The following is an 8849-nucleotide window of genomic DNA, read 5'->3' as shown; positions in this document are numbered from 1 at the left end:
GATCCTTTGCAGATCTGTACTGGAATGGGATCCGGAAATTGGGAACAGGGAGCAGTGGGTGGGATGATTTGTGGATGCAGTGAGTGCATTTGTTCAACCATTAATTACTCAACTCTGCTGTGTGAATGTTTGAATATTTTAATAAGGTTCTGCCTTTTCGAGTCAGGATCACTGCTGTCAGTTTCAACAGCTGGCCTTGAAACTGAATCAAGGAGCCAGTGAGTGGACAGGAGGAAAAGCTTCACTTGTTTCCCACAGAAAAACAACATAGTCTCCCATCAAATTCTTACACGGTAAGGGATTTTTTTTCTTTCTTTAAGGGATTACCTGTGTAACAGGAAGGAGAAATTATTCACATTTATTTGCCTTTCACAGGCTCAGCAATCATTCTACACACACTTCCACAAATAACAATCTCAGAAATGAACAAATGATTTTGTTTAGTGATGGTTGTTGATAGAAAAATTTTTATCAGGACATTGGAGGACGTTACTCGCAAAATCTTACAGAGGCCGGAACAATGGGAGCTCCGGAGAGAAATGTGGCGGAATCATATGAGGATTCCAAGGAGGTTTTTTTTTTTCCCTTTTCCTTTTTCTCTGTTTTTTATTCTAAAACCCCCACACTATCGCCAAACAGCGAAAGTGCTTATTTATTCCCCAGCACCCATGGCGTGTGTGTGCAGGTCTAGGACGCAGTGAAGAACAACAAGGACATAAATCTTTATTTATATTCCACCACCAGGAGGAAAGGAAACACCAAGTGGCCAGTGACAAGCAGTGTCCTTCTCAACAAAGGGCAATGCTGAGTGATCAAAAAAGTGAAGGGGAGGGCAGGGATTAAATCAAAATAGAGTTGGAGGGGGAAATAAAACACCCCAGTCCCTGCAGTGCCCACCTCTCCCTGAAAACCTCGAGGGTGTTGGCAGACACCGAATGTTCCTTCTCCAGGGACACCCAGACACAGACATAACCAGAAGTGGGGCAGGCAATTGGCCTTAATGACCCCCTCCATGGCCCATGCCTGGACCTGTTTATAGCCAATTTGGCTAGGTTCAGGAGTAGGCCCACAAGGAGATCCTCTGACCTGCCCTCCCCTGCTGCACTGGGTTCCAGGGAGGTTTTTTTTTTCTTTATTTTTCCTTCCTTTTTTTTCACCCCCACACTACCAACTAACTGCGGTAGTGCTTATATTTTCCCCAGCACCCATGTTGTGTGTGCGTAGGTGTGAGACACAGTGAAGAACAACAGGCGTACAAATCTTTATTCAATTTCCACCACCAGGAAGAAGGAAAACACCAGGATGGCCAGTGACAAGCAGTGCCCTTCTCAGAGGGCAAGGATTACATCAAATCAGAGTTGGAGAGGGAAGTAATACGCTCCACTCTCTGCAGTGCCCACCTTTCCCTAAAAATCTTGAGGGTGTTGGTGGGCACCGCATGCTTCTTCTCCAGGGACACCCTGGCTCTGACATAACAGACAATCAGCCCTAACAACGCCCTGCTGCCTGGACCTGTTTATGGCCAGTTTGGCCAGGCCCAGGAGCAGACCCACAAGGAGGTCCTCTGACCTGCCCTCCCCTTCTGCAGTGGGTTCCAGGGAGGTCTATTCAACAACAGGAGCAACTTACTGCATCTTTAAGCAAATTACAGGCACCAAGATTGGGAGTCTCACTGGGCAGCAGTACATTACCAATTAAGGGGGGATTATTGCTCATTAATGGCCTCATTAACTGCACATCTCCCTCTGATATTCACCTTTCAATCCAGCCCCCCATCACAAGCCTACTGGAGGCCAAGAATTCTCAACATGGGGAAGTCAGAGTGAGTATCTGGTGATTTTGGTTCACCATTTGTTCCAAACAACCTCCTTGTTGGAAATCAGCCTCCAATATCTCAGGGCATGGTCCATGGACACCGGCCACACATAAGGACACTGGCAATGACATGTATTAGAGCTAAGAACCCTCAGGGCCCATCTCCAACCCCGCCTAGGTTGTGCTTTTGCATTTCAACACTGCACCTCAGGGTGGAATCATCATTGTAATGTTGTAGCAAGGGCATTTTGCATATAAGTCAATGCACCCAGCTCATGGACTGGACAAAGCTACTCTGTTTGCTCTCTGTCGAAGCTCTCACTTGGCTCACAGTATCCCTGCCTTACCTTGTGGTTTTACACTTGGCCCCTAGAGAGATGCTAGGCTCACTGTACTGCTATCTTGCTGTGCCACTCAGCTCAGATACAAATCCACGAAGCCTATCATGGTTGTCAGCAGTCCTCAGTCACGTCCTTTAGTCAGGGCACCCCAGGACCGTACGTCAAAGGCAGTCTCCATAATCAATGCAGGGGCTTGGACGTTGTCAGTCAGCTGCCTGAGGTGGTAAGAGTTAGGAATTTCTCCACATAACTAGTGAGGAACTAAATGACAGGCAGTGAACCTTAACTCTTTCTGCATTATTGTGAGCTGTTTTCCTTCTGGAATGAGAGAAGTTCAGGAATTAACGGAGCTGAAAATGGGTGGCAGAACTGTTACTTTTGGGGATGTGTCCTAGTGAGTGAGTTGCCAGCGCAGAGGGCACGCAGGGTTGGTGGTGTTGGGAGTCAGGGGTGGGTGAGAGGGAGTTGGGGGAGGCAGCAGTGAGAGTGCTAGAGCATCAGCATTGGCAGAGGCAGAGTGTGAGGTATCAGAGAGAAGGTGGTGGTAGTCACACTGACAGAGTGGAGAAGGACATTGACCTCATTCCTGCAGACAGCCAAAACTGCCCAAATTCGGGTGGCATGGTCTGATGGTGTGGCCTCCACCACAGGTCATGGGAGGAGAGGGCATCCCTTCTGTGCACCAAACCACCCACCGAGAGTTTTGGGTCCCTGCCCGCAAAGGGGGCTGTGCCAAATTCTTCATGTCAGCCACTTTCAGGTCAAAATATGCAGGGCACCACAGGACTGACAGCTCTCGTCCAGGTGCAACCCCTTCTCTCAAAGGTGGTGCCAGTGTGGGAGATGCTGGTTAATTCTGGGATATTGTGATACTGGCACATTGTCCTGGCTACAACAAGCGGTAAGAATTATCAAACTCCTACAGAATGAAAGCAGGCCATTCAGCCCAATTATCTCACACTGACCCTCTGAAGTGCATCCCACCCAGACCCAACCTCATCCCTGGTCTCTATGAGCAGTTTCCCATGGCCTCTCCACATAATGTACACAACTTTGGAGTGTGGGAGGAAACTGGAGCACCTGGAGGGGACCCAAGCAAACACAGGGAGAATGTGCAAACCCACACAGACAGTTGCCTGACGGTGGAATCGAACCCAAGTCCCTAGCATTTTGGGGCAGCAGTGCTAACCACTGAGCCACCATAGAGAGAGGGATGCCATGGGGTAGTAGATAAGTTTGATAAGAAACAGTGAGAGATCTGATTTGGCCTTGTTGCAGGAAACATTCCGAAAAATGTGACAAACCAAACACCGGCCAAAGGAAAATGTAAAATTCAGCCCTCCCATTCTTTTTTTTTGGTGTTCAGCTTTGATGTCCACCTGAGAGAGAGATTAATTGCTGTTATTGAACCCGTGACCCGTCGAAAAATATGGGTTGGGTGTTCAGGTCTGGCCTCAGAGACTTGCTCAATCTAAACCTACCCTCCAGTGGAGCACAGAGGGAGTGTGACACTGTTGGATGTCCATCCGGCTGGATTTTCTGTGGATTGGCAAGCTTACAATAATTGCCACCTGGCCCTTTCTTTTCAATGGCAGCAGAGAGGCCTGCGTGTGTGAGAGCAGATTGTGAACATCCAAGGAGCAGGAGAATCGACGTTTCGGGCATAAGCCCTACTTCAGGAATGTGGAGGGTGTGCCAAGCGGGCTAAGATAAAAGGTAGGGAGGAGGGACTTGGGAGAGGGGCGTTGGGAATGCGATAGGTGGAAGGAGGTTAAGGTGAGGGTGATAGGCCGGCGTGGGGTGGGGGCGGAGAGGTCGGGAAGAAGATTGCAGGTCAAGGAGGTGGTGCTGAGTCTGAGGGTTGGGACTGAGATAAGGTGGGGGGAGGGGAAATGATGAAGCTGAAGAAATCTGAGTTCATCCCTTGTGGTTGGAGGGTTCCCAGGCGGAAGATGAGGCGCTCTTCCTCCAGGCGTCGTCTTGCCATGGTCTGGCAATGGAGGAGGCCAAGGACCTGCATGTCCTTGGCGGAGTGGGAGGGGGAGTTAAAGTGTTCAGCCACGGGGCGGTTGGGTTGGTTGGTGCGGGTGTCTCAGATGGCCTCCTCCATCGCCAGACCATAGCAACACGATGCCTGGAGGTAGAACGCCTCATCTTCTGCCTAGGAGCCCTCCAACCACAAGGGATGAATGCAGATTTCTCCAGCTTCCTCATTTCCCCTCCTCCCACCTTATCTCAGTCCCAGCCGTCGGACTCAGCACCGCCGTCTTGACCTGCAATCTTCTTCCCGACCTCTCCGCCCCCACCCCCTCTCCGGCCTATCACCCTCACCTTAACTTCCTTCCACCTATCGCATTCCCAACGCCCCTCCCCCAATCTTAGCCTGCTTGGCACACCCTCCTCATTCCTGAAGAAGGGCTTATGCCCGAAACGTCGATTCTCCTGCTCCTCGGATGCTGCCTGACCTGCTGCGCTTTTCCAGCAACACATTTTTCAGCTCTGATCTCCAGCAGCTGCAGTCCTCGCTTTCTCCTGAGAGCAGATTGTGCCCAGATCTACCTTGAGAGTGCGGAGCTATACTCCCATTCTGACAGGAGTTTTGCAGAGTGGAGCTGTCAGAGGATGCCCGAAACGTCGATCCTCCTGCTCCTCGGATGCTGCCTGACCTGCTGCGCTTTTCCAGCACCGCACTCTCAACTGTCAGAGGAAGGCAAACCTTTACACAGCAATCAACCACCCGAATGTAAAGTCCAGTCAGCTGCTGTCAAACAGTAAATACATCAGGTAAGTGTGAGATAGAGGGGGGTGGGGGTCACGGGTAGGGTGCCAAGGGGAAAGGTGCCGGGGGTAGAGGGCCAGGGTGCAAGTTGGCAAGGGAGCCAGGTAAATGATGCGGTGTTTAGGGTAGGTTGGCCTTGGTCAAGTAATCGGGTCCAGTGGGAATGGTTGGCTATAGGGCTTGGGGTGGTTGGGGGTGGGGGTGAGAAGGTTGAGGAGAGTCACGTCCAGAGGTTGGGGAGTTGGGATCTTTGGTGGGTTGTGTGGAAGCAGATTGGACACAGAAAGGGAAGAGGCGCTTTGGGCTGGATCCCTTGAGGAAGGATGGGGACTGATCACATACACAGTTTGGAAAGGGAGCACAGGTGATGGTCTGGGTTGGGGTAAAGGGGAGCAGTTCTAGAGCAGGTGGAGGGGAATTAACTGCCAGGGCATGAAATGGGAGGTTTGGTCAGGGGTTTGTGAAGATAGATTGATATCTGAGGGTGAAAGGGTGTCAGGTCCAAAACCGAGGAAGAGGGTTTCGCATCTGGAGCTGGGGAGGTTGGGGTGGGGGTGTCGTAGGGAGTGTCAGGTCAGGGTCTGGGGGTGTAAGGGATCTAGATGAAGTACAGTTGGGGTGCATGAGGTCACTACGTGGTCAGTTAAATAATTAGTCAGGAATTAGACAATGTATTTAATGGTCTAAGTTTTCCAGTGTATCTAATTACTTAATTTCAATAGAATGTTCCAAATTCTCTGACTTAAATGTAGACTTTCGGAAAGTCCCAGGCATAGGGAAGTAACCGAATGAAGTCATCAATTTTACGGGCAATTCTTAAGAAGTCTGCTCTGATGGGGATTCTGCAGCATCCCCCACCCCTGCACATGTCACTCCCATCTACGCTGGAGTAATGACTGTCCGCTGAGTGAAAACTCTGGACATCTTTCAACTGAGGTGGAAATCTAGGTCACGTGGACATTGAAGACAGGCTGAAGAACATTAACTCTTAATCAGCATTACTAAGTGAAGGAATAGATTATCTGGTCATTTGTGCTCTTTGAGGAAGGAGACTTGCTGTGTGCAAATTGGCCGTCCCTTTAAGCACCATGTTACAACAGAGACAGCAACTACTTGACTTGTTGTAAAGTACTTTGGGACATCTGGTTGTTTCCTTCCTTCTCCTGACCTCGATGTGAGAAGTCTACCAGCTCAGCCTTGTTGACAGTAGCCTTGTATTTCAAAAACGCATTCAGGTCACTTTGCCCTGGTCAGTGCTTGACCTCGACCGGATTCCTCCCTTTATTCTTCTTTTTCTTTCCTCTCTAATTGGCAGCTGAGATGGTTACGGGAAAAAAAAGGAAGTGCTCAGTTTCTGCGTGATGTCTCCCAGGACTGAGATCAGTGAATCAGTCTATATGCAGTCGTCAAATGATTTGGCAGCAATTTACAGCTTCCTGTCTCAGCATTATTCTGCATTGCAGCCTCTTTTCATCTAGTCAGTTCGGCTGTGGGTTAGATTAGTGCTGCTTTCACCTTTGGCCTACTGAGTTGATGGTGAGAACGTGGGGGTTATTTTCTGCAAGATGTGCAAACATTTACAAATGTGCCAGAAAGGGAAGTTCTGGCAGTTTTAAAAATCTGATATAGTTAACAAGACAAAACCAGCAACTTCCGTTGCACTTTAGCAGATCCATTTTGATGAATGAAGACAGAAAAGAAATGACAGGAAAATAAGTGTGATATGTCAAATATGTTATGGAAAAGTATACAGTTAATGGCAGAACCCTGATCAACAATGACGTACTGAGGGATCTTGGGTTCAGGCCCAAAGCTCCCTAAAAGTGCTCACACAAGTAGCTAAGGTGGTAATAAAGGCATACAGCATGCTTGCCTTTATTGGTCAAGGCATTGAGTACAACAATCAGGACATCATGTTGCAGCTTTATAAGACTTTAATTAGGCCACACTTAGAGTACTGTGTTCAATTCTGGTTGCCATATTACAGGAAGGATGTGGAATGGGCACAGAAGAGGTTTACCAGGATGCTGCCTGGATTAGAGGGTATGAGCTATAAGGAGATGTTAGAAAAACTCAGGATGTTTTCACTGGAATGGCAGGGGCTGGGGGTGAACTTGATAGAAATCTATAAAATGATAAGATGCACAGCTAGGGTTGACAGTCAGAATATTATTCCTAGAGTTGAAATCTCTAACACTAGGCAGCATGCATTTAAAGTGAGAAAGGGAAGATTCAAAGGAGACATGAGGGGGAAATATTTTTACACAGAGAGTGGTAGGAGGTTGGAACGTGCTGCCAGAGGTGTTGATGGAGGCAAATACAATAGGGGTATTTGAGGGGCTTTTAGATACGCACATTGAGATAACTGCACAGAGGCTGATATCCCATTACCAAGTCAGCCTTTATTTACTTGTGTACAGTACACTGGCTGTAGCCAGCCAGCTCAGAGTTAGTGCCCTGATCTGAAGAGATTCTAAATATCCTGTTCATTTTTTTTCTTTTTTGTACTGCGGTCGCACTTATTTTTTTCCCCAGCACCCATGGTGTGTGTGTGCAGGTGTGAGACACAGTGAGAGACACAAGGTGTACAAACCTTTATTCAATTTCCACCACCAGGAAGGTAGGAAAACACCCGAGTGGCCTGTGACAAGCACTGCCCTTCACAAAAAAGGGCAATGCTGTGTGAAATCTCCTGTTCATTTTTTTTTTTCTTTTTTTTTAAAGACCTGAGTGGCCAATGACAAGCAGTGCCCTTCACAATAGGCAATGCTCTGTGGTCAAACAATGAAGACACTCCTGTTTATTTTTTTTTTAATATTTAATCCCCACCCTATCGCCTAACTGCGGTAGTGCTTATTTTTTCTCCAGCACCCATAGTGTGTGCGCGTGTGCGCAGATGTGAGACACAGTGAGAGACACAAAGTGCACGAATCTTTATTCAATTTCCACCACCAGGAAGATAGGAAAACACCCGAATGGCCAGTGATAAGCAGTGCCCTTCACAAAAACAGGCAATGCTGTGTGAAATCTCCTGTTCATTTTTTTTTTCCTTTAACCCCCCCCCACTAACTGCAGTAGTGCTTATTTTATCAGGGGTGGGTGTGGGGGTTGGGGGTGGGGGTGTGTGTCACAGCGGGAGACACAAGGTGTACAAACCTTTATTCAATTTCCACCACCAGGAAGATAGGAAAACACCCGGGTGGCCTGTGACAAACACTGCCCTTCACATCAAAGGGCAGTGCTGTGTGATCAAAATGGTGAAGGGGAGGGTAGGGACTAAATCAAAATAGAATTGGAGGGAGAAATGATGCGCTCCACTCCCTGCGGCGCCAACCTCTCCCTGAACAACTCCAGGGTGTTGGTCGACAGCGCGTGTTCCTTCTCAAAGGACACCCGGGCCCTAACGGAACCGCGGAAGAGGGGCAAGCAGTCGGCCCTAACGACCCCCTCCACGGCCCGCTGCCTGGACCTGTTGATGGCCAGTTTGTCCAGACCCAGGAGCAGACCCACGAGGAGGTCTTCAGACCTGCCCTGCCTCCTCCGTACCGGGTGTCCGAAGATCAGGAGCATGGGACTGAAGTGCAACCAAAAGCAGAGGAGGAGGTTTTTAAGGAAATCAAAAAGGGAGTGCAAACGCCCACACCCAATATATACATGCTCCACGGACTCCACAGCGCCACAGAACAAGCAGTTGGGCTGGGAGTCCATGAACCATCGCAATCTGCGGTTGCAGGGGACTGCTGCGTGCAGCACCCTCCACCCCAGATCCCCGAGAGAAAGGGGGAGGACTCCCGCGTAGAGAGCCCTCCACTGGGGATCCCCACCGCCCGGTGGCAAATGGGCACGCCAAGGCGTGTCCGGACAGTGGATGAGGGGGGAGAAGAGGTGGACGGTGTGCAGCAGCAGTCTATATA

The 8849-nt window shown here is 49.2% G+C and overlaps 1 long non-coding RNA gene across 1 annotated transcript in view; it reads left to right on the top strand.

Annotated features, from left to right (window-relative positions):
• Positions 1 to 208: 208 nt before the first annotated feature.
• LOC122541069 (uncharacterized) overlaps positions 209 to 8849 on the top strand; it is a 64686-nt gene continuing 56045 nt past the window's right edge. Inside the window, exon 1 of the long non-coding RNA XR_015753861.1 lies at positions 209 to 293. This is a non-coding gene — a long non-coding RNA (uncharacterized LOC122541069). The remainder of the gene's footprint in view (positions 294 to 8849) is intronic.

Source organism: Chiloscyllium plagiosum, unplaced genomic scaffold (assembly GCF_037043375.1).
Source record: "Chiloscyllium plagiosum isolate Xiang-an unplaced genomic scaffold, Cpla_swu_hap1 HiC_scaffold_39, whole genome shotgun sequence".
In the NCBI taxonomy this organism is placed as follows: domain Eukaryota; kingdom Metazoa; phylum Chordata; class Chondrichthyes; order Orectolobiformes; family Hemiscylliidae; genus Chiloscyllium; species Chiloscyllium plagiosum.
The sequence above is the reverse complement of the archived record's forward strand: the minus strand, read 5'-3'. Positions and strand labels throughout refer to the sequence as shown.